Raw genomic sequence first — 25,460 nt, 5'->3', positions numbered from 1 at the left:
ATGTTAATGGACTTGACATCATTAATGTAATTCTTGACTGTATATATTGTATATACTTATTGGATATAGTTTTCTTGTATTACTTATAAGCTTTTTTAAATTTTAGACAAAAAAGGGGAAATGTGGTGATATTGTGTTCCCCAAAATATTGTGTACCCTAATAAACTTATCTGGGGTCAGAGAACAGAATGGCCACTAGATACAAAGGCTAGAAAATGGTGGCACTCACACCTTTAATCCTAGCCTTCTGGAGGCAGAGATCCAGAAGGATCTCTGTGAGATCTGGATTTCTGTGAGTTTAAAGCCACACTGGAAACAGCCAGGCATGGTGACTCATGCCTTTAATCCCAGGAAGTGATGGCAGAAAGCAGAAAGGTATATAAGGTGTGAGGACCAGGAACTAGAGCTGGTTAAGCTTTTAGGCTTTTGAGCAGCACAGTTCATCTGAGAGGAATCCAGTCTGAGGAAACAGGATCAGCTGAGGAACGGGCAAGGTGAGGTGGCTGTGGTTTGTTCTGCTTCTCTGATTTTCCAGCTTTAATCCAATACCAGGCCCTGGGTTTGTTTTTATTAATATGACTATCTAAGTTTCGTGCTACACACAACTGTCTGTAGCTCTACTTCCAGGGTACCCAACACCCTCATACAGACATACATGCAGGCAAAATACCAATGCACATAATTTAGGAAAAAAAGACTTTATAGTATTGTAGTTAATAATACAAAACCCCTTCACAGAGAGATGTACAAAATATCATGGAATCATTGAATAAGCAGAAAATAAAATAATACCCAAGCATCAAAAAACAAACAATAAACAAAAATGTGATGCAGAAGCCATGAAAGAATGCTGCTTACTGGCTTGCTCTCCACGACTTGGGCAGCCTGATTCCTTATTCATGTCAGGGCCTCTTGCCTTGGTGTGACACCAGTCAAAATTGGCTGGACCCTCTGACACCAATCATTAATTAAGAAAATATACCACAGGCTTGACCACAGACCAATCTGGTGGGGATATTTTCTCAATTGAGTTCCTTCTTCCCAAAAGACTCTACCTTGTGTTAAGACAACATAAAATTCCATCATAGTAAGAATGTAGCAGGGATAATAAAATTAGCCTATTGGCACATCTAAGGTAAACCCTGTGTGAAATTGCATTTTCTTTTGAGATAACTTCTTACTAGGTGGTCTGGAGCTCACTATGTAAATCAAACTGGCCTTGAACTCCAAGTGCTACACTGACCTCTGCCTTCCTAGTGATAAAAGGCATGTATCATTGTGAGAAACCACTTTCAAACTTAGATCTAAGAGATGTATAAAAGTAAATTATACCCAGAGACAAGGAAAAAATAGTATAGAAAGGGTATAGTAGGCATATAGGCTTGTGACATAAGGGAGTGAGTTAGTGATAATACACTGAATATTAGTGTAATAGGACCAGAGAACAGTTAGGTAAGTGGTCTGGCTTTGGGAAAGACACCTACAAGATATATTGACAGAACAATGATGGTAATTCATGGAAAAGCAGATTTTAGAGGAAGAAATCAAACAGATTTACACTTTAGATAGAATACCCTGAGAGCATGAACAAGGCAGATTGAAGGGAGGACAAGATTATGAAGAAGGTGCTTAAGAAGGAAGCTACTGTAGTACTCATCTAATAACAGATAACTGCTGAAAACTGCTGAGTACTGAATGCCTACTATGTGCCATGTACTTATTTATATTATCTTAAATCTTAGCAGTAACTATTCAATATATATGCTTATAGATATTTATTATGCTTATTGAATTGATATAGATGAAACTTAAAAAATACAAATGGGTTTCCCAAGATGTTGACGTTGTTTGTTATATACAGGTCTATATGGCTTCAAGGTACTTTTATTCCAGCAAATAAAATTTTGATGTAGCATGTTCTAGAAGTAGCACTCACAGTACTTGATGCCTGGTCAGAGGCTTGTATGGTTTTATAACCAAAGAAGTATCTTAGGAAAATACAAATATTAGCAGCTAAGGAGCTTGCATGGGACTAACCTAGGTCCTCTGCATGTGGATGACATTTGTGTAGCTTGGTCTGTTTGTGGGGCCTCTAACAATGTGATCAGGATCTGTCCCTGGCTCATGAGCTGACTTTTTGGTACTCATTCTCCATGCAGAGATGCCTCCTTCAGCCTTGATGCAGAGGCGGGGAGGAGCTTGGTCCTACTTCAACATGATATACCATGCTTTGTTGACTCCCATGGGAGGCCTGCCCCTTTCTGAACTGAGGAGTAGTGGATGGGGGGATAGATGGGAGGAAGGGGGATGAGAGGGGAAAAGAGGGAGTAGAGAAACTATGATTGATATATAAAATAAATGAAGAAATTTAATAAAAAAAGAAAAATATATGTGAAAAATTATCCAAATGTTAAAATTCCCATTTAGTGCTGAAGAGAAATGTGCTTTTGGATAATAGCAGTAACAAAAAAGGGTAGAGGTTAGAGAGAGGAATGGGAATAAGGAAAACAATGTAGTTATATTTTAATTTCAAAAAATAAAAAAAAAATAAAAAGAAAGGGTAGAGAGAAATATAGCCAAATGATATTACTATTTGAAAGGATTTCTGTATGAGATACAGAATACCTTTGTCCTATAATTATGGGAAAATATTTTTTTGTAAGTGATGTACTACACATGACCACACATTCCTGTAATTCCAGCACTTGGGCATTAGAACTTCAAGGCCAGCCTTGGTGACATAGTGAAGCTGTTGTTTGTTTGTTTGTTTGTTTGTTTTAATAATGTGGCCAAAGAGCTGGCTCAGAAGCTAAGAGCACTTGCTGTTCTTCCAGAAGACCTAAAATCAATTCCCAACAGCCACATGCTGCTCAGAACCATCTGTAACTCTAGTCCCATGGTATCTGATATCCTCTTCTAGCCTCCCTGGATACCTGGCATGCATGTAGTAAATACACATATATGCAGGCAAAACACCTGTACACATAAAATAAAAGAATAAAAAAATAAAAAGAAAACAAATGTGAGTGACATGATGAGATTCTTTGTGCTAACACAAACGGCTAAACCCAAAAATGTATGAAAGTTCAAACGTGATCAATGGGATGGAAATGTATTTCTTCTTCTTTCAAGTTTAAAGCAGATATTCTTCATTGACAGCAGGCCCATTTGGAAGTGATGTGTTCAAGGACTCAAGGTCCACTCATCTTGTGACTCTACCATATTAAACACATAATTTCCACCAGCACTGGCTTGTTCGTATGAAGTGAGTCAAAGAGGAAGGACAGAGATTGGTGTGTGGGAAGTGACTGTGGGTTAGTTAGGCTTTGAGAGCATACTCATTTCTAGTAGCCTTTTTTGGTGGAAAGGGTTATCTGTATATGTCTTACTAGCAAGCCAAGCTAGGGAAAGAAATACTACTATGTACAAAAAGAATTCTAGATTTGTTTTAAAATTAAAACATCTGGTTGTATTCTTCAAGGATCAATTGGCAATGAGGATACTGGTTAGTGGAGTATTCATGGTCCAGGGAATGACAAGGCCCTGAACAAAGGTAGGGGGGATTCAGAGTAGTAAAACAAACAAGAATGAAGGAGATTTTCTATAGAACTTAGACGCCAAGTACAGTATTGAAAAGGAACATTAAGAATGTATATGATATATTTTCCTGGACACTGAATAGATTGCAGTTCTTCTAATAAGAATAATAAAAACAAACTCTCTAAATATTAGAGAAGAATTCAATATTTAGCTAACAAGATGGGAAGGCTGTAAATTTTATACTTCTTGAGGATTTTCAATATGACAGACACTGTACTAGATGCTTTATACATAATTGTCTCACTATCTCATAGCAATCATCATGTACATTTAGTGCTGAGTCATAGTGCAGCATCATGATTTTGATTAAGGAAATATATTGCACACTAAGGTAGTTCCCAGACCAGTCTCTGTTAAATGACATGAAGTATAGTGATATCTGGCCTTTAAAGCCACTGCCAATAGTAAATGTGATAAGGTGTAAAAACTGTGTGATACATTCTGGCATGTGGCCACTCTCTCTGGAGGTTTTTATTTTGTTGTTGATACCATCAAACTTAGAATAAAGAAACTGGAATTTCATTAGACCAAAGGTAGAACCCTAAAAGAAGAGCTATACAGAAACCCAGTTCACAGTTAAAGCAGATTTTCTTTCTCACACTATCAAGAAGATGCACCACTTCTTGAAATACAATGATGCTTGAGGACCACTTTTAAGTAATGAATATGAGCTGGGCATGATGAGCTGCATTGGGAAGTGCAAGTCTGGAAACCAGGAGAGCTTTGACATAGTGGGGGTTTGTAAAATAGAATATATTGTACAAAGTGTCTTTTATATGTTGTGCTATGCAGCAATAGTGTCCTATAATTATCTGAAAAACAAAGGAAAAAGTCACCGCTGTCTCCATGGTGTCATCAAGAGGAAAGTGATGTTTTGAACCAACTGAGAGATGATATCTGTCATGATGAGATTATGATTCCTTCTTTCATTCTTTGATTGTATTATTGAGTCAGTTTTGCTAATGTACTTGGGATGTGTTAAAGATAGATTATTTGAGTGTTAAAAACTGCAAGGTGTCAGGAACTTTCTCCCCTAAACTTTAATAGCAATGCTCCTCTCTTCCTAGTTTAGATGCTAATACATTGCCTTTGAGTTATCATTATAGAGAGTGCCTCTGAAATGACCAGAAACAAGGGAAAGCATTTGGGTAAGATTTTTTAATAGTATAGGATTTAATGTAATCAGGGCAGCCAAGCATTGGTAGCTTTCTTTCACACAGTCATTTTTGTAATGGCTTTTGCTCTAGGAGACTCTACCTGCAGTTCCTTATGCTCTGAACCACATTTAGTGAGCTTTACTCTAATAAACAGCAGCAAGAACATAGAAGAGATAATGTCTCATTTGAAGATTTGAGGAGGCTTAGAATGAGGCAAGAAAGAATAAATAAATAGGAGAATTCTCAGTTAGTCACAAATGATGCTATGTGCTGAGTACACCCATACATTAAGAAGCACGTAGCAATGGTTGGCTATGTGTCAACTAGTATCCTAGATATAGGTTACCATAACAAACAGAAATCCTCTGTCAGAAGCCAGGCACCCAGACACTTAGAAACCTTTATGTTAAGGATTATGATATTTGTACAAAATGCTCTGACATTTCTGGGAGCTTGAGGAAATCATGATGTCCATATTATATTAACAAAGCATCATGGCATAGGTAGTATTCAAGCATAGATTAGAAGGAGATTTGTTGTGCATAGAAAGAACAGGCATCCAGGCAGGGAACAATCTTGATGTGGATTCTTCTGTGAAATCTCAAGTAATTGCTCTTGAATGGAGAGTTAGTGAAAGTAAGAACGTCAGAAAATGAGGATGGAGCTACACCTCTAAGGTAATTGTTGGTCTCACGTGTTCCCTCTGAAGGCTACAACCAGTGATAAGGTGATGGCCTTCCTGCCTATGCAATGACTCTCCTGTCTCTAGCTTGAAGATTTAATGGTTAGTCTGCAGACAACTGGGATTCTGGTAACTAATGTGCAGCTTGGTTTGGGTGTTTGGGAGAGCATATTTCAAGTGATTCATCCTGTACTGATAATGGCTATTAGTCATTTACTATCATTTCTTTTTCACCATAAATTCCAGATTCTGTCCTTCACTCCACAATTACAGAAATAGTCTGCCTGGCAACTCTTTCTAGACAGTGTTGCCTATCCTTTAGATTTTAGAAATAATGTCCTTCTAAGCACAGAGCAAATTGCTCCATTTCCAAAAGGCCTAGTTGATAGATTGTCTACAGTGGGGCTGACACTGCACTCCAAAGACCCTGTTATCCTGTGGAGTTTAAACTGGGAGCTCCTGTGTTTATTACTCTGAGCAGAGCTTTCTCTTGGTCAAACAGCCAGGTCATACATATGTATTCAATATTCTTTAGTCTTTTGAACTTGTCATCCCAAGACATTTTATACTTCTGTTTTCTCTAGGGTTTCCCTTAGTTTGTGTCTCCACTTAGCAAAATTCTAGGAATCATTTAAATGTTTTTCCTGTAGCAGCTATAATATAGTTGATCCATTTGCATTCATATTAATTCTATAGTTTAAATGAATGAAAATGCTGTGGCCAGTTCCACAACATTCTGCATAACGAACACTAAAGATTGCAGTATAAGGGAGGTACTGAAAAGGGCAAATGCCTTAGCAAGGCAAGAGTTATTATCAAGACACAAGGACCAGAACCTCACCTACCAGAGGATCCCTGTACCTGTGCCAACAGCAAGTGAGCACGGTCTTAATTGGCTCAGCCAGAACAAAAATGTTCCTGTGGGTAATTTATAGGCAGCCAAATATATTGTTCAGTGTTCTGGAGAATTAGAAGTCCAGATCAAGGCTCCACCAGATTCATCTGACCTAAGCTATCTACTTCAAAGATAATGCCTTCTTGCTGTGTCTGTACATAACTGCAGTTGCTAGCAAAATTCCTTCAGGTATCTTTTATAAAGGCTCTAATTCAATTCATAAGGGGTAGAGCTCCTATGACCTAATAACCCCTGAAAGGTCCCAACTAAACACTATCTCCCTGAGAAATTTGAACATGTGAACTTCAAGAGAACAAGAAGAGACCATATTGAACTCTGAAACTAGATTCTATAGCTTTGAGGCTTGCTTATTTTCTTGCTGTGTTAAAGCTTTTGAGTGTATTCCAGTCTAACATCAAATGGTTTACCCATGGTATTCAATCTAGTTCAAGAGACAAGATATATGCATTTACTCCCAAATCCTAAAAAAATACAAAGCACAGTATGATAAATACTAGGGAAATACATGGTTTTGGATGAATTGTATAGTAAAAGAAAATCCAGCAAATACCATAGTAAGAAAAATCTTTCATAGTTGCATTCATTTTGAAATGGTATTTCCAGGGAGGATGCAATCAGGACACTAAATAAACAAGTTATCAATTCATATTAATTCATAAGAGATTGAAAAGAAATTAGTTACTTAGTGGTGTTAAGGAAAGAGCAAGGACTCTTAGCTCAGTGATATGGCCTGGTATTACCACTGGAATAAACACCTAAAATTACCATATTCTATGTCTTTCTTCTTACCCAACTCTACTCTCCTTTTCAATTTGAGATTCTGATACATATGTCTTCTGTCTGATGTATCAGGGTGTAGGGAATGGTTGAAGTGTTTAATATCACTCATATCTTGAGTTTGTAGAAATACATTAAGCCAGTGGGGTGAATCTTCATCTTTAAATCCAAATTCTTCTGAATCTATGGTTTTTCTTCCTACTAAAATCCAGTCTTAGAGCTTTAACTAGCATCTGTAAATGTGCTAGTGAAAAATGGGGTCTAGCATGCCTTCTAGCTGGCAGAACTGGGTTTGAAGACTAGAGGTCTGATTTTGTAAATTGACAAATAAAACTTAATTGCATCTGTGGCATATAAAATCTTTTTTTTTTTTTTTTTTTTTTTTGGTTTTTCGAGACAGGGTTTCTCTGTGTAGCTTTGCGCCTTTCCTGGAACTCACTTCGTAGACCAGGCTGGCCTTGAACTCACAGAGATCCGCCTGCCTCTGCCTCCCAAGTGCTGGGATTAAAGGCGTGCGCCACCACCTCCCGGCTAAAATCTTATTTTTATGTAGGTATACAGTGAGAATTGGCCAAATCGAGCTAATTATCAAATGCCTTATCGCACTTATTTTATGGTGATTCTACTTGGCAACTTTCAAATTTGAGATGTATTATTAACGGGTTATTTTTACACTATGGTTTTGATGTTTTATTTACTGTTTAAAGTTGTTTGTATGCATGTGTGCATGTGTGTGTGTATACATGCCCACATGTGTGCATGTGCAGAGAGAGAAAAGTGCACAAGAGAAGCACATGTGCCACAGCTTGCATGTGGAATTCAAAGGACAACTCTCAGTTGGTTCCTCCTTCAAACCTATGGGTCCCAGTGATTGAACTCAGGTTGTCAGGCTTGTATTGAAGCCATCCCTCCATTCCTATTGTGGTATTAACTTGCAAGCCCTTGATTAGTGATATTGAACAGCTTCTCCTACACCGGTTGTCCATTTTTTTGAGAAATCTGTATTTGGATCTATTGCTCTTTAGTAGATTATGTTTTCTTGCTATTGAGTTGGCTTGGTTCATTAAATTTTTTGATATTAATCCATTGTGAGATGTATGTTTCTAGATAGTTTCTCTCACTTTATATGCTCTCTCTTTATTGTGTTGATTGTTTATTTTACTGTGCAGTAACTTTTTAATTTATTGTAAGCCAATTAATCTGTTTTTGTTTTCTACCTGTGCTTTTGAAACCATGTCCAAATATTCATTGTACAGAATAGTGCCATGAAACTTTCCTCTATGTTTTCGTCCTGCAGTCATAGTTTTAAGTAGTGTGCTTAAGGTTTTAATTAGATTTGACTTTATGTTTGTAAGTTGTATGTATCTTGTTTCATTTTTCTGTGTATGGATGTACAATTTTCATACTGTCATTTGCTAAGGAGAATGTTATTCATTTCTCCTTTGTATGTTCTTGGTATCTTTTTTGAAAATCAATTGACAATGAATATATGAATTTATTTCTGTGCTCTCTATTTTGTACCATTTGTCTATGCATCTATTTTTAAGTGAGTACCATGCTCTTTTATTAGCAAATGTTTGTGGTATATTTGAAGCTACATAGTATAATGCCTCTAGCTCTGCTGTTTGTGCTATTCAAGACAATAATACTAATTTGAATTTTATGGCTGTTTGTGAAAAAATATTATTGGTGTTTTGAAAAAGCTTTTGCTGAATGTATAGGTCATTTTGAGTAGCATTTTTGCAATATTAATTATTCTGAGTAGTAATTTTCGTCATATTAATTCTCCCAATCTATGAATAGTGGATATACTTTCAATTATTTTTTACCTTTTCAATCTCTTTCATTGCTGTTCTATAGTTTTTAGTATGTATATTAGTTGGAATTCTCTAAAGCAACAGAACTTATAGAATGAATAATTCTCTCTCTGTCTTTCTATGTCTCTATCTCTCTCACTCATTATACATATATATATTAAAATGTATTAAATGTATTTAATGTATTAATATATGTATTAAATGACTTACAGGCTATAGTCCAGCTAGTCCAATAATGACTATGTATGGCAGGCCCAAGGATCCATTAATTGTTAAGTCGACAAGGCTGGATGTTTCAGCTGGTCTTCAGTATATACTGGAATCCCTAAAAAGTAGGCTTTAATGCCAATGAAGAAATGGAATTGCTAATGAGGTGTGAGAAAGCAGGGAAAGAGCAAAAACTTCATTCTTCCATATCCCTATATAGGCTTCCAGCAGAAGGAATGGCTCTATGATTAGAGGTGGGTCTTCCTACCTCAAAAGATTTATATTAAAGGTGTATCTTCCCCGTCTCAAAGATCTGGGTTACAAATGGATCTTCGCACTTCAGATGATACAATTAAGCAAGAAGTCGCTTAACAAGTATGCCCAGACATTTTTTTGGATTTTAGCAATTCCAGATGTTGTCTTGCTGACAACCATGAATAGCCAGCACAGTGTGTATATCATCCACTTCCTTGATTAAATGTATTCCCACATATTTTATTACATTGTAACAATTGGGAATGAGGTACTTTTGTGTTTTCAGTTTCAAGGAGTTTATTAAGGCATGAAAATACTGCTTTTTCTACATTTATTTTGTATCTTACAAATTTAATGAATTCTTTTGTAAATTTTAGTAGTTTTTCTGTATATAATAGCCTGTTGTCTGAAAATAGAGATAATGTGAGTTCCTTCTTTCATATTTGGATGCTTTTTATGTTTTTCTTTTGCCAAATGGATCTGGTTATATCTTACAATAGAAGTGACAGGTGACTCTTTTCTCCTTCTTCTTCTTCTTCTTCTTCTTCTTCTTCTTCTTCTTCTTCTTCTTCTTCTTCTTCTTCTTCTTCTTCTTCTTCTTTTTCTTCACAGGGTTTCTCTGTGTAACAGCCCTGGATGTCATGGAACTCATTTTGTAGACCAGGCTGGCCTCAAACTCACAGAGATCTTCCCTTCTCTGCCTCCCAAGTTGTGGTGATATATTGTGTACCCTAATAAACTTGCCTGAGGATTAGAGGACAGAGCCAGCCACTAGATTAGACATAGAGGTTAGGCAGTGGTGGCACACACCCTTTATCCTATCACTTGGGAGGCAGAGCTCCATCTGAATCTCTGTAAGTTCAAGGCCACACTGGGCTACATGACATTGATCCAGTATAGGAGAGAAACAGAACTAGGCAGTGGTGGTTCACACCTTTAATCCCAGCACTTGAGATCTCATGCTTTTGCTTGGGAAGCACACACACCTTTAATTGCAGGAAGTAATATGACAGGGCAGAGAAAGGTATATAAGACATGAGGAAACAGGAACTCACTCTCTTTAGTCTGAGGATTTCATAGAGGTAAGAATTAGTGGCTGGCTATTCTGTTTCTCTGATCTTTCAGCTTTCACTCTGATATCTAGCTCTGTTTTTTTTTTTAATCATAAGACCATGTAAGATTCAAACAACATCTTTCATCCGACTTGTAGGGCACGAATTCATGAAAAAGCTGCTTGCCTATGGTCTTGCAGTCCTTGGCTCAGGCCCAAGCTGCACTCAGCTTGAATTTCCATGCCACCTAGCCTGGAGTCACTACCCCACTGGCTAAGTTTCTGTTGCAGCCTCTCTGCAGCAATCTTGCCAGGCCCAGGCTCCAAACATGCCAGAATTAGCTGCTTTCATACATTCTTCTGTACAAAGAGCTGGCTCTCTAGTTTCTTCCCTTTGGCTTTCTCTGGGCCCCCTCCTTGGGCTGCTGCCACACTGTCATCTGAGTCATCATTGTCAGCAGATTTGGTGAGTCAATTGGGGTTTCTTAAACTGAGGAATTAGTTGTAGGAAAGTTTTTTTCCCCACATTAAAAAAAAATGGGAAACATTTTTACAATGGAGGGAATTTGATCTCTGTTTGATAATATAATTGACAGTGTGAAAATGGAACAATTAAGTGAGAGGATAATTAATGTAGTTGGGATGTGTATAATGTTAATTAAAAATATTATTTATTTGATCATTTTTGTTTTATCTTTAAAAAAGTTGGTTAATGTGAGTGCCAAGATAAAAATTTTAGAAAAACTTGTTGAAACAGTTCATAGAGATATTCAGACCCAGACAGAACAATTTAAAGGTGAACTAATCTCAACATTGCATTATAAGCTTACAGAAAAACAGCCTAAGGCTTTCAAACAGCCAACCTTAATTTATCCAGTAACCTTACAGGAACTGACAAATGCTCAAGGCTGTGTGTAGCTGGAGAGCTTCTCTCCAGGTCCCGCCGAGCCCTGGCAGTCCGACAGCCCACTTATAAAATAAACACACAGATGCTTATATTATTTAAACTGTTTGGCCTAATGGCTCAGGCTTCTAGCTATCTAGTTCTTACATCTTAAATTAATCCATTTCTATAAATCTATACCTTGCCACGTGGCTCATGGCTTACTGGCATCTTCCCACGCTGCTTGTCATGGCGGCAGGTGGCAGTGACTCTTCCCTTCCTGTTTTCTCAATTCTCCTCTCTGTTAGTCCCGCCTATACTTCCTGCCTGGCCACTGGCCAATCAGTGTTTTATTTATGCAGAACGATATCCACAGCAGCTGTGTAAGAGCTAATTGGACTCATGTGCAAATGTTAGATTTGAGGAGATTCAAAGAAGCTATAGTGTCATATGGTATGCATTCCCTGTTTGTGAAGTAGATGTTAAACTCGTAATAGAATTATCCCTCAAGACTGGAGAGATTTGGTTACAGCTGTCCTAGAAGCTGCTCCAAATTACAATGAAGGAGCTGGTAGAAGGATGAGGCTAAGACCATTGAACAATGAAGTAGGGGTAAGATAATGAAATAGCCCAAGATCAACTTCTTGGAGATGGTGATTATGCTAATGCAAAAAGGCAATCTCTCTGTGATGACCACACCTTGGCCTTATGCTGCATGGTAGCCTTGAATACTTGGGACAGAATTGAAGAAATAGGCAAGAAAATTGAGTCATTTACAAAAGTTATACAGGGACCCAAAGAAACCTTCACTGACTTCTTACAAAGGCTGTCTTCAGCAGTGAATAGAATGATACCAGATTCAGAAGCTAGACAGATAATAATTGGATCCCTGGCTTTTGAAAATGCTAATGCACAATGCAAAAGGGTAATTAGGATGTTGAAGACAAGATCAGTACTCTTGGAGGAATGGATCCGAGATACAATGAATATTGAATCTCATGACCATGATGATACTTGGATAAGAGAGGTGATTTCCAGACGTTTGAAGAAAACTAGTAATGTGAGATGATTCAATTATAGTAAACAAGGTCACCTAAAGAGGGACTGTAAACAGGGAATTTTTAAAAACAATGTTTTTTCAAAGAACAATGGTAACAGAATGCCCCTCCCTTCTGGATTTTGCAGAAGGTGTGACAAGGGCAAACATTGGACTAAGGAATGTAGATCAACAATGGACAGACAAGGTAATACTTGGTGTTTGCTGTCGGGAAACTCTCTGAGGGGCCTCTTGCAGGCCCCCATGGCAAATTCAGTTTAGTCATTTCTTGTCATTGTGGAAGAAACCCCTTCTCAGAGCAATTAAATAACCTAATGCCTATTGTAAAAATCCTTACTACTCTGGATTATAGAACATCTTTAGAAAATAAAACAAAAAATTAAAGAAAATTATAAATCAAAATTGATAGAGATTAGATAGGGAACCTCTCCAAAGTTAGGGTTGGGGAAGGGTTTTGTTTTTGTCTTTCAGGAGAATGAAGGCTACGGAATTGGAAGAACACTGGACAAATGAGACATCTGAAGAAAAAGTACAAATTATCCCGAAAAAAATGTTCCATGAAAAAGATTTTCTGCAGTGAACCATGACCACACCTAACAGCAACTTTGAAGTCTAGAAAAAAGTGATGGGCCCACAATAACAATTCCATCAGGATGATAATAATACCACAAAGATGACAAACACCACCCAAATACAAACTGCTTAGGATAATTTCAAGATGGCTAGCTGAGATGATCCAGCCTCACAGACTACTCAAACACAAACTTGAGACAAGCCCTGTACTTTCCCATTATGCAGAGACTGGACAAATGATACAGCTACCTCTCCCAAACTTGACAATTAACCCAAAATTTTCTTTTCAGGAATCCCTAAAGATTCCTTTGCCCCCAGACAACAGGAAGTAATTTTAAGAACAAGATATTGAAATTCCCAAGAGGTGTGGGGGGGGTTGGTTGTTCAGTGGGTTATGGATAATTGTCACTGTTTAGGCTGGTTGGTTACAAGTTGTTAATTGATAATGGTCAGGGAAAAAAAGTTAAACAAGGAGATTAGATTCAGGGTTCTTATTTGAAAAAAAGAAAAAGAGGATATAGATTATTGAATCTACTCTGAAAACCAGAAATATAGAAATAATAGGAAAAAAGGGTAGATTATTGAATCTACTCTGAAAAGAAAAAAGGGGAGGCTACAGATATAAGATAAAAAGGTAAATTATTGAATCTACTTTTAAAAAGCAACTACTAGTTTTAAATATTTTACATTGGATTCAATTTTTGTACATTGTATACAAATTTTGTATATTGATACAAATTTGAGATTATTTTTGGTGCAACATCCTGTACACATATTTCTTCTCTTGTTCAAAGTATTGTACCTATAAAACTCATTTAACAATGTAATGCAAATTACTAGTCCTTAAAAGTTATTACCAACTAATTAGGATATTAAGAAATGCAAGTTAGTATTTAGTTACCTATTAAAATCCAATTTGTAGACATATTAAGTATGTTTTCAAGGTCAAACCGAAATATATTTTAGATAGATAGGTCATCTTTAAACACTCAGAGATCTACAGAACATGACATTTAAGATGTTTTAATAACAGATTCTTTTTTCACAACAATGAGACATGTGTGCTTCTGGCAGCACCAATATACTTCAGAGAAGATGATGGGCATTGAAGAAACTCCATGTGGAGTTTACTTTCATAGTGGCAAGTTAGCCACTTGGCAAAAAAATGCTCTTGTCTCTACTGCTGATACTATTCTGTCCAAAGTGGACAAGCAGGACACAAAAGAAAGGACTGCTGAACCTTGCCAAGACAAGATAGGGAGACCCTTTAGAAAATCCTGCTTCACAGATGAATCTGTTAGATATGCTAGGCCTGTAGGCCAAAGATGGATGCCTCAATGTTGCAGAGGAACCTTGGGTGACTGTCTAGGCAGCCAGCTGTTTCTGTCATTTCTCATATTTTTTGGAAGTCACTTGTTTTCACTTCCTGCTTACCAGTAATATTATTTCCTTCTTGGATCTCTGAAGGAGTTGAAGAATAGGTAGTTATAGTTATAGTTTTCCTTGTTAACAAATTCAGAAAGGAAACTCACTAAAGAGGTGTAAAGTATATAAGATTGAAAGGCATCAAAAGATAGTTTTGTGTTGGTAATACAAGTTAGGATAGAAAGTAAATCAGGTACATTTTGGACTTACCAAAATAGGATAGATAATAGAATATTTTCTTTGAATTTATCAAATATTAATGGACTGGACATTATTAATGTAATTCTTGACTGCATATATTGTATATACTTATTGTATTTAATGTATATAGTTTTTCTTACATTAGTTATAACCTTGTTTTATTATTTTAGACAAAAAGGGGAAATGTGATGATATATTATGTACCCTAATAAACTTGCCTGAGGATCAGAGGACAGAGTCAGCCACTACATTAGACATAGAGGTCAGGCAGTGGTGGCACACACCCTTAATCCTGTTACCGGGAGGCATAGAGCTGTCTGGATCTCTGTGAGTTCAAGGTCACCCTGAAAACAGAGCCAGGCAGTGGTGGCACACACCTTTAATCCCATTAGTGGGAAGCACATACACCTTTAATCCCAGGAATTTATGTCTGGGCAGAGAAAGTTATCTAAGGCATGAAAAAACAAGAACTCATTCTTTTTAGGCTGAGGATTTCATAGAGGTAATAACCAGTGGCTGGCTGCTCTTCTCTGATGCTGTGGATATTGCTCTGTATAAATAAACACGGACTGGCCAGTGGCCAGACAGGAAGTATAGGTGGGACTAACAGAGAAGAAAATTGAGGGAACACGAAGGCAGAGTGACACACTGCCTAGAGCTGCCACCAAGACAAGGAAAATGTAAGGTACCAATAAGCCACGAGCCATGTGGCAAAGTATAGATTAATAGAAATGAGCTAAATATAAGAGTAAGAGCTAGATAATGATGGGCCTGAGCCAATGGCCAAGCAGTTTAAATAATGTAAGAGTCTGTGTGTTTATTTTATAAGTGGGCTCTGGGACTGGCGGGACTTGGTGGGAGCTGGAGAGAAATTCTCCAGCAGCACTCTGATCTTTCAGGTTTCACCCTGATATCTGGCTGTGGGTTTTTTTTTGTTGTTGTTGTTGTTGTTTTTTGTTTTATTTTTTTGGTTTTTTTGAGACAGGGTTTCTCTGTGTAGCTTTGCACCTTTCCTGGAACTCGCTTTGGAGACCAGGCTGGCCTCAAACTCACAGAGATCCACCTGCCTCTGCCTCCCAAGTGCTGTGACTAAAGGCGTGCGCCACCACCGCCCGGCCTGGCTGTGGGTTTTTTAAACAACACTAGTGCTGGGAATAAAGGCATGCACCACCACCACCTGACCCTAAAGTTCTTTTTAAACATCTATTATTTGTACATTTTAGTATTATTCAATGTGTTATTTCAACACATGCATGCGTACATGTTAATCAACCCAACCCCTCACATCCTCCCCAATCTCCACTAATCCTCTTCTACTTTCCTGTAAATTGTTTTTCCACACATTAAAGAACATACATTACTTATCTTTCTGTGTATGACTTATTTTTCCTAACTGGATGTTCTCCAGTTCTATGTATTTTCCTGAAAATGACATGATTTTGTTCTTTTGTCATTGTGTGTTTACAGCAGTTTGCTTATCCTTTTCTCCATTTGTGGACACAAAGACTGATTCTGTAACTTGGATATTGTGACTAGTGTTATGATAGTGCCCCAAATGTGTATTCAGATACCTCTTTGGTATACTGCCTTCATTTTTAAAGCTGAATATTCAGAACAGGTACAGATGACTCAGATAGTAGTTATATGTTTTTGAAGAACCTCCACACTGTTTATGATAATGGTTATACTAACTTATGTTCTTCCAACCATGGATCAAAATTCCATTTTTTCTATCTCCTCATCAGCATTTATCACTTTACTATTTTGGTTTTTGTCTTGAATTGTAGAGAAGTTTGGTAAGAGTGATATGTTAATGATATACATAGCCTGTATGAGCATGTCACCTCAAATAAAGTCAGTTTTGATTTTTATTTTCCAATTTTTATCTCTAGTTGTTTACATTGCTTAATTTTTAGATAGATTTCTTAAAATACAATTTACATGTCAGGCAATTCATTCTCTTAAAGTTCATGATTAAGTAGTATTTTAATATATTTACAGTTGAATATCACCAGTGGAAACCCCACATTCACAATTCTTTCCTTCTTGGAATTGCTAAAATCTCTAATAAAGACTGAACAAAAATGAGCAGACAGCTTTTTCTGAGCTTCAGACTGAGCAATTTAGTCTTTTGCTATTAAGTGCAATGCTATTTTTTTCGTACATGCCATTTATCACTTGAGAAAATTGCCTTTTTATTCCCAGATTTTGAGAGTTTTAAACCTCGTGATAGGTGTTGAATTTCATCCTCTTGCTTTTGCCCTTGTCTTAGTTTTATTTATTATTTGCATAGTTACCAGAGTGATCCTAAACCATTAGTGAAATTGAGTTACATTTACACTGAACCTCTTACAATGCATCCATGTTTCACCTGATGAAAACTGAGCATCCTAGAAGGCATTACATGATACATCCCATTCCCCACACTTTCCTCTCAGAACTTTTATTCTACTGATCTCTCCCCTTAACCTCTCCAATATATCTCTATAAGGCTTCTTACTATTCCTGAAAGCAAACTGACACAGTTCTGCCTGAAAGCCACAGCATTTGCTGCTCTTCCTACTTTCCCCAGTTTCTTACTCAGATGCCACCTACTCAGTGCTCCTCTTCCCCAAATACCCCATGGGAATTTTAATTTATGTCTCATACTTTGTATCTAAGTCTTTTTTATTTCTTCTAGGGTATAACATCTTTTAGTGTTCAATATAATTAACTTACTATTTTATCCATTCTTTCCTTCCCATAGCCAAATGTAATCTCTAAGTGGGTAACATGATAGCAAACTCCAATGTATCCTCACTGCTTAAATGATGTATGATTAAGAATAATGCCCTGAATTGAGCACTGAGTCAGAAATCTGATATATTAGATAATTTTAGACAAGTTTCTTTCTTTTTGTTTAACTCACATATAAAATCAGTGAGGGAATAAAACTAATTGCTTTCTTTCAGACTTTTCTGTCTCAGAGATTCTGATTGATGATAGAAGTAGAATAAGATGATATGCTACTTAGAGAAAGAAATTGAAGAAGATATCAGAAGATGGAAAGAATCTTCCATGTTCATGGATTGTCTGTAGCATTAATATGGTAGGAATGGCCATAAACAAAAGCAATGTACAGATCCAATGTAACCCCAATATATATCTAAACATAATTCTTCACAGACCTTGAAAGGACAATTTTCAGCTTCATATGAAAACACAAAAAAACCTGGGATAGCTAAAACAATCCAACAATCTTGAATAATAAAGAATTGCTGTAGGTATCACCATCTCCAATTTCAAGAAGTACTACAGAGCTATAGTAATATAAACAGCATGGTATTTGGCAAGAAAACAAGCCCATTCATCAATGGAATCTAATTGATAATCCAGACATCAATGCACACACCTATGGACACCTGAATTTTTATCAAGAAGCTAGAATTACACACTGGAGAAAAGATAACATCTTCAACAAATAGTACTGACCAAACTGGATAGCTTTATGTAGAAGAATTCAAATAAATCCATACTTATCACCCTGTACAAAACTCAACTCCAAATGGATCAAAGTCCTCAATGTTAAACCAGGTACATTGAATCTGATAGAAGAGAAAGTGGAGAATAGCCTTGAACTCATTGGCATAGGAGATAACTTCCTAAACAGAACACCAATAGCACAGGCACTAATATAAACAACTAATAAATGGAACCCCATGAAAATGAAAAGCATCTGCATACCAGAGGACATTATCATTTGAACAAAGTGGTGGCTACAGAATGGCAAAAGATTTTTACCCACTACCTATCCAATAGAGGGCTAATATCCAAAATATATAAAGAACTGAAAAACTAGATATCAAGAAAACAAATAACCCAATTTAAAAACGGTCTTCTTGTGGGAGTTCTAACAGTGGAAGCAGGGGCTGTCTCTAACTCTTTTGCTGGCTTTTGGGACCATACTCCTCATACTAGGTCACCTTGCCCAGCCTTAATACAAGGGGGTGTGTGCTTAGTTTTACTGAAACTTGATATGTCATGTTTTGTTGATATCCATGGAAGGCCTGTCCTTTTCTGAATAGAAATAGAGGAGGAATGCATGGGGGACAGATAGGAGGTAGGGAGAGAGGCTGGGAGGAGAGGAGGTCCAGATGTAATGTAAATAAATAAATGAGTTTTTTAAAAATGAGGTACAGACCTAAATAAACAGAGAAAGCTCAAAAGAGGAAACTCAGATGATGGCCGAGAAACACTAAGAAATGTTCAATATCCTTAGTCATCAGGGAAATGCAAATCAAAACTACTTTGAGATTTCATTTTACACCTGCCAGAATAGCTAAGATCAATAAAACAAATGACAGCTCACGCTTGGGAGGATGTGAAGTAAGGGGAACACTTCTATGTTGCTGGTGGGACTGCAAGCTTGTATGCTATGGAAATGAGTGCAGTGGTTCCTCAGGAAGATGGGAATCAATCTACCTTAAGATACAGCAATACCCCTCTTCTGGGCACATACCCAACAGCTGATTTATCCTTCCACTGAGACTCTTGCTCAACCATGTTCATTGCTGCTCTGTTCATAATAGACAGAAATTGGAAACAACCTAGATGTCCATCAACACATGAATGGATAACAAAAATGTGGTACATTTATAAAGTGGAGTATTGCCCATCCATTAAAATGAATTAAATTCACAGGTAAATGGATGGAAATAGAAGAATATCATCCTTAGTGAGGTAATCCAGACCCAAAAAGACCAGTATATATATTCACTTATAGATGGATATTAGCTTTTAAGTCAATAATAAGCAAGCTGCAATACATAGAACTGTAGAGGTTAGGCATAGAATTAGGGGCTAGGGGGTAACAGATAGATCTCCCTAGAAAAGATGTGGGGGTCTTTGAATGGGAGGATCAAGGGGGAAGGGGGAGGGAAAAGAAGGATGTGGGAGGAAATACAGGGAGAGACAGCTGAAATTAAAGGCCATTTGAGGGGTAGTATAAAAACCTAGTATAGTTGAAGCTTTCTAAAATATATACATATATGAAGGTGATCTAAATGAAATAGACAAATAAAGGGGGAGGCAGAGCCCAAATTGACCATTTCTTGTCTCTAAATGAAGCTTCTAGTACTGAGGTTAGGTTACACCTAATTGAGGTGTTGGCCAAAGGGGTTTCATGGGAAACCTAACCGCCTAGGCTATTGTAGAGACTATAAGTTATTTTCTCTCTCCTTTTACCCTACAGGTCCTTTGTGTATATATTATGGCTTCCAGTTTAGTGGATTTTGTTTGTTTTTATTTTTTCTTTTTTTTATTATTTTTTTTTTTTTGAGATGAGCTTTCTCTGTGTAACACCCCTGGCTCTCCGAGATTCTGTAGATGAGACTGGCCTCAAACTCACAGAGATCCACCTGCTTCTGCCTCCTAAATTCTGGGATTAAAGGCATGTGCCACCGACACCTGGCTCAGTTTAGTGTTTTTATGGGATCCCTGAGTATGTGACAAGTAGGTCTCTGTTTCTCTTGTGCTCTTTTTATTTTATTTGTTTTTGTCCAATTCTGATGTGTTTTTTCTCATTTCATTATATTATTGTATTAGGGTTTTTATTGCTGTGGAGAGACACCACGACCATAGCAATTCATAAAGGAAAACATTTAATTGGGGATAGCTTAGAATTTCCTAGGTTTAGTCCATTATCTTCATGGTGGGACATGCACAGGCAGACATAGTGCTGGAGAAGGAGCTGGGGGTTCTACATCTTGATTTATAGGCAACAGAAAGTAAACTGTGTTCTACACTGGGTATAGCTTTAGCATAGAAGACCTCAAATCCCACCTCCATAGTGACACACTTCCTCCAACAAGGCCAAATCTACTCCAACAAAGCCACACCTTCTAATAGTGCCACTCTCTATGGGCACCATTTTCTCTCAAACCACCACAATTATATTTTACTATTATCCCATGAAGGCCTGTTTATTTTCTAATGAGAGACAGAAAGGTTGTAGATCCTAACAGGAGGGAATTTGAGGAGGAAGTGAGATGAGTAGAGGGATGCGAAACTATAATCAGGATATATTATGTGAGAAAAAAGAAAATAAAAATAAAAATGTATTTTGGAGAAAAAATATTATGCTACAAATAAAGCTCAGTTTTCTAGAACTTCAGAAGTATTTGAAATCCTTTTTGTCTAACTCATAACCCCTCAATACAAGGTTTCAATAGAAATATATACCTTAATGAATGAAAAAAAAATATAGTAATTCAGTGAACTAGGCTCTTGGCATACATTAAAAAAAAGATAAGAATTCCTAACGTTCAGTAAAGAAAGCAAACAGATAATGCATGGAAAAATAAAGTCTATGGCCCAGTGTATCTTAGATAATATGAGGAAGAGTATGGTAAAGTTTATGTCTATGGAAATGAAGGATAGGAAGGAGAGTTCATTCCATGCAGACCTCCTTTAGAAACTAGTAATTAGCCTAAGGTTAAAGGAAGTTCAAAGGAAAATTTCTGACTACTGAGAAATGAACTCTCCATCAGATTTGATTTACCAGTCTGTTTAGCTGGACTGTTTCCTTGGTTGAATGGCTAAAATCTAGGTCAAAATGTAGCCTATACTAAATAAAGTCAAGATGGCAAAAGAAAAAAAAATAAAATTAGTCATCCAGCTATTGGAAAGAGGAACATTCTGGTAAGACAGCACAATTATTCAACAGCCATAGTATCAGAGAGTCTGGAAAGAGCCAGAGCCCAGTGACCCAAGAAAGTAAATAGGAGGGGAACATAGGGTAGGATCATTCTAGACTCTGAGTAGATATAGACTTTGATTCTGAACAAAGCAGGGAGTATAAAGAATCTGCTTTTAACAGAGTAGTAAGTTAGGAGGCCATAGCAGTAATACAACATGGACTTATTACTATGGTGGCATAAAAATTCTGCTTAAAGCAAAGGATTGGGTGACAAAGGAACCAGAGTGCCAAATACAAGTAAAATGAGGGCATTTTAATAATGGGGGGGTTGTATGGGCATATCCATGCATGACTTGTCTTTAAAAGGCTTTGGATTCCTATCTGCATCTGCCTCCCCTAAAGGAGATAAAGGATTATCTCTTCTTTACTGCTTGATATTTACATAGAAATCAAAGCAGCCAGAACCCCAGATCATGACTGAAATTCTACGATATTGGTATTGTACTTTGAAGAGTCTCTGATCTTTCTTTTTGAAAAGCCCATTAAAAACCTGTAGGTAATATAACCTGCTGAGTTATTCAGTGTTGCTCATATGTGTGTGTGTGTGTGTGTGTGTGTGTGTGTGTGTGTGTGTGTGTGTGTGTGTGTGTTTAGGGCTGACCACTTGGGACTGGACAATAGATTAGGGGACTCATCCCTAGAGAGGACTGTGTTTAAATAAATTGATGTTTATATATTCTTCACAATGCCATCCTTTACTTCATCTTGCTTACCATTGTGGCTTCATCCTGGTTGATCATGTTCTCATAAGGTCTTCTATGGTGGCCTTGTACAAAATAATTCTTTAATTTTCTCTCCACCTCTCAGAGAACTTTATGGGTTGTTCTGGAACTGGATGTATACATTTTTCAATTTCCTCCTAAACAGTAAGCACATCTAGGTGTGTGTCTTTTAGCAAATACCTATATGGCTCTTATTTTCAGTGTGCCATTTAAACAACAAAAGGTTGAAACCAAAGATCAAAAGGACCCTTGCAGTTCTAACTAGTCCCTTGGATGTTGTGGAATAAAATATTTATTTAACTATGTAAAGATATATATGTAAAGATGTGTTGCATTTTTTTGTTGCAGAATAATTTTTTTAACTATGCAAAGATGTGTTTCACTTGTTTATGCTACATTTGTTTAACTATGTAAAGATGTGTTCCTGTTTTACTTTGCCTGCCTAAGGCACCTAATTAGTCTAATAAAAAGCTGAGCATCAACATTTGGCAGTATAGGGATAGTCAGAGCTGGCAGGCAGAGAGAAAAGGGAAGCCAGCCAGCTAGCCAGGACACAGCCAGCCAGCCAGCCGAGGGACAGACAGACAGACAGAAGAAGCAGGAAAGCAGGATGGATAGTACATAGATGTGATAAATGAGTCTCAGGCAACACATAGATTAATTGAAATGGGTTAATTTAAGTTAAAGAAAAGCTAGCTATAAACAAGCCTAAGCTAAGGCTTAGAATCCATAATTAATAATAAGTCTCTATGTCATGATTTTGGGGCTGGTGGTCCGTGAAAGCATGCTACACTTGGATACTTAAAAATTTTCATGTGTCTTGAAGAAAACCTCAATTTTAAGCCAGCCTGTAATATCCCACCAATCTGACTTTTAAAGTGGGACTTCAAAATTCACATTAGAAGACATAAGAGAAATATATTTCACAGAGAAACCTACTCCTCATGTTGGATACTGAAAAGTTTCCATGAGGATTTAATAAAACCGTGTTCCTTCTCTCCACTTACATTATTATTTCCAAGATACTGTCTCTTATGAGTAATGTCAAGCGGAAATTATTTCATGTCTACTTGGCAGCCTTTGGGATGTAGAGAATAAGACCACAGCAAATAAATTATAAAAGCAGGATGCAAAGGTAGTGATTTCTGATTAGGAACAGAACTGATCTATAATAACTTTCTTATCTTCTTTTCTATCCATTTCTTACCCATCCCACCTAACTGAAAAAAAATGCCTGGGTGTATGTGGGCAGAGTTTGTTATTAGCCAGGCTATGCTGTGTGTGTGTGTGTGTGTGTGTGTGTGTGTGTGTGTGTGTGTGTGTGTAGTTCTTAGACTAATAGTATTATAATCCCTTCAACATTTTTCTGCAAAAGAAAAGACCATTACTGTATCCAGGCTAATGGTCACAACTACTGCTCTGTATTAATGGATTGGCCAAATAGGTAGGTATTATTTTTCTCCTCCTATGACAGTGATCTCTGTGAGGGCAATAATTACAGCTTATGCCTGTCTTATCTTTCATATTTTCCCACAACTACTTTATACACAGGAAATGTTTATACAAAGGTAAGCATGGGTGATTAAAGATTCCCTCACATGACTAATATATTCCAAAGGAGATGAAGAGCTGTTTACCCTCTAATGCATAGAAAGTAGCTAATGTAGCAAGACCTCTGGACTTGCTCCAGACTTCCATGTTATGTTTCTGATCAAATCACACAAAGTCTCTGTATTTGTCTCTCTGAAACACAGATGATAATGTTGCTCCCAATATATTCCTTACAAGGCACCATGGGGGTCAAATAGAGTGAACATTCTCCTTTGTTCCAGGTAACCAGGTTCCCTATGATGTAAGCAGACTTGAATGGAATTACTCAATGTAAATGTGTTTTAGAACTGGTAAAATGCTGTGAATAGCTCAAATTATTAGCAATTATCCTTATAATGATAATAATTACACATAGAACCTCCTATGCCTTCCTAGATGTATGGATATCTATAATTTGAATTTAAATATGAATGTTTCCTGGTATCTCACTTATTCCAACCAAACTGGAGCAGTATTGGGCAATAGTGTTCTGCCAATAAGCACCTGCTGAGATTTTGCTACCTGACACTGTTATAGTAGCACTGTGGTTAGGATGAGTAATGAATGAAGACTCTACATATTATACTCCTTACACACCCCTCTCTCTCTATTGCCTTGACATGGAACAAAACAAATTCCTCTATGTGATATACTGATATTCTATTAAGCAGGAATTATAGTTCCAAGGAAAATCTCGGTGCTATAAAGCCATGAGCAAAAATGCCTCTGTAAAGAAGGAAGGCATTGGGAGGATGAACAAAATTCTAATTGATGACAAGCTTCTCAGCATATTAAAATACCATGAGCATGACAGAAACTGTTAGATAAAAAAACCTATTAATGCCAGGTGCCAAGCAACTCTAAATGTTTACTATGTGGGCATTATTTCTGTATCTATGTATCTATATATGTATGTCTCTCTCTCTCTCTCTCTCTCTCTCTCTCTCTCTCTCTCTCTCTCTCTCTCTCTGTGTGTGTGTGTGTGTGTGTGTGTGTGTGTGTGTGTGTATGTGTGTGTCTATCTATTTACTTACCTATGAGAATATTGTTGGAGCCAATGGCAGCGCAGCTCAGCCTTAAAAGATTGGCAAGAATTCATAAGGAAACACTGAAATGGATTATTTTGACAGACTAATGCAAGGAAATGAACATATAAATATGACAAATCATAGCCCATAAGTATTTCCACTGAGGAATTTAAGCATGATTTTCCTGTTTATGTTTCTATTGAAAGTTCTTCAGATTTGACCTGTGAGGTTTTTGATTCCCTCCATTACCTTTGTATTTTTTGGAGTGGTGTGTGTGTGTGTGTGTGTGTGTGTGTGTGTGTGTGTGTGTGTGTGTGTGTTTGCATGCACATGTGTGTGTACATGTGTGTTCTCCTACAGCAATGTGTTAATTTTTTCTCTTAAGTCATAACAAGTATACTCTTTCTACACCTCTCTTTCCTATAATGTACTCTTTAAATTGGCTACCTCATATAATAGCCTGCTGGGAAGAATTCCTTCTGAAATAATGAAGCTGTGATCAGGAGTTAATGAATCAGGACTTGCTGTTTCTATGCTTCTTAAAGGGTAGCTAAGAAGTACCATTACATCAAATACATATTTTTTTCTAAAGCTGGTAAGGTGGGATTCACATCAGCAGTAACTAAAAACAAGCAATACTGGCTGCTGCTTTGAAAAAGTCCCTAACTCACTTAATCCACTGTTTGTTAGCATACAGACCTCATTTGCAGTGAAAATAAGCAAGCAAAATCCCATGGTATTCTTAGGAGTACTCCAATGCTGTTGAGTGGGAACTAAACTTTA

At 37.1% G+C, this 25,460-nt stretch overlaps 1 protein-coding gene across 1 annotated transcript in view; it reads left to right on the top strand.

The window, feature by feature from the left end:
* The window catches only part of Gabra3 (gamma-aminobutyric acid type A receptor subunit alpha3), a 172,720-nt gene that overhangs the window by 97,549 nt on the left and 49,711 nt on the right, over nucleotides 1-25,460 (top strand). The window lies entirely within an intron of this gene.

Source organism: Peromyscus eremicus, chromosome X, assembly GCF_949786415.1.
Source record: "Peromyscus eremicus chromosome X, PerEre_H2_v1, whole genome shotgun sequence".
NCBI classification, from domain to species: Eukaryota; Metazoa; Chordata; class Mammalia; order Rodentia; family Cricetidae; genus Peromyscus; species Peromyscus eremicus.
This window is presented reverse-complemented; position numbering and strand designations above follow the sequence as displayed.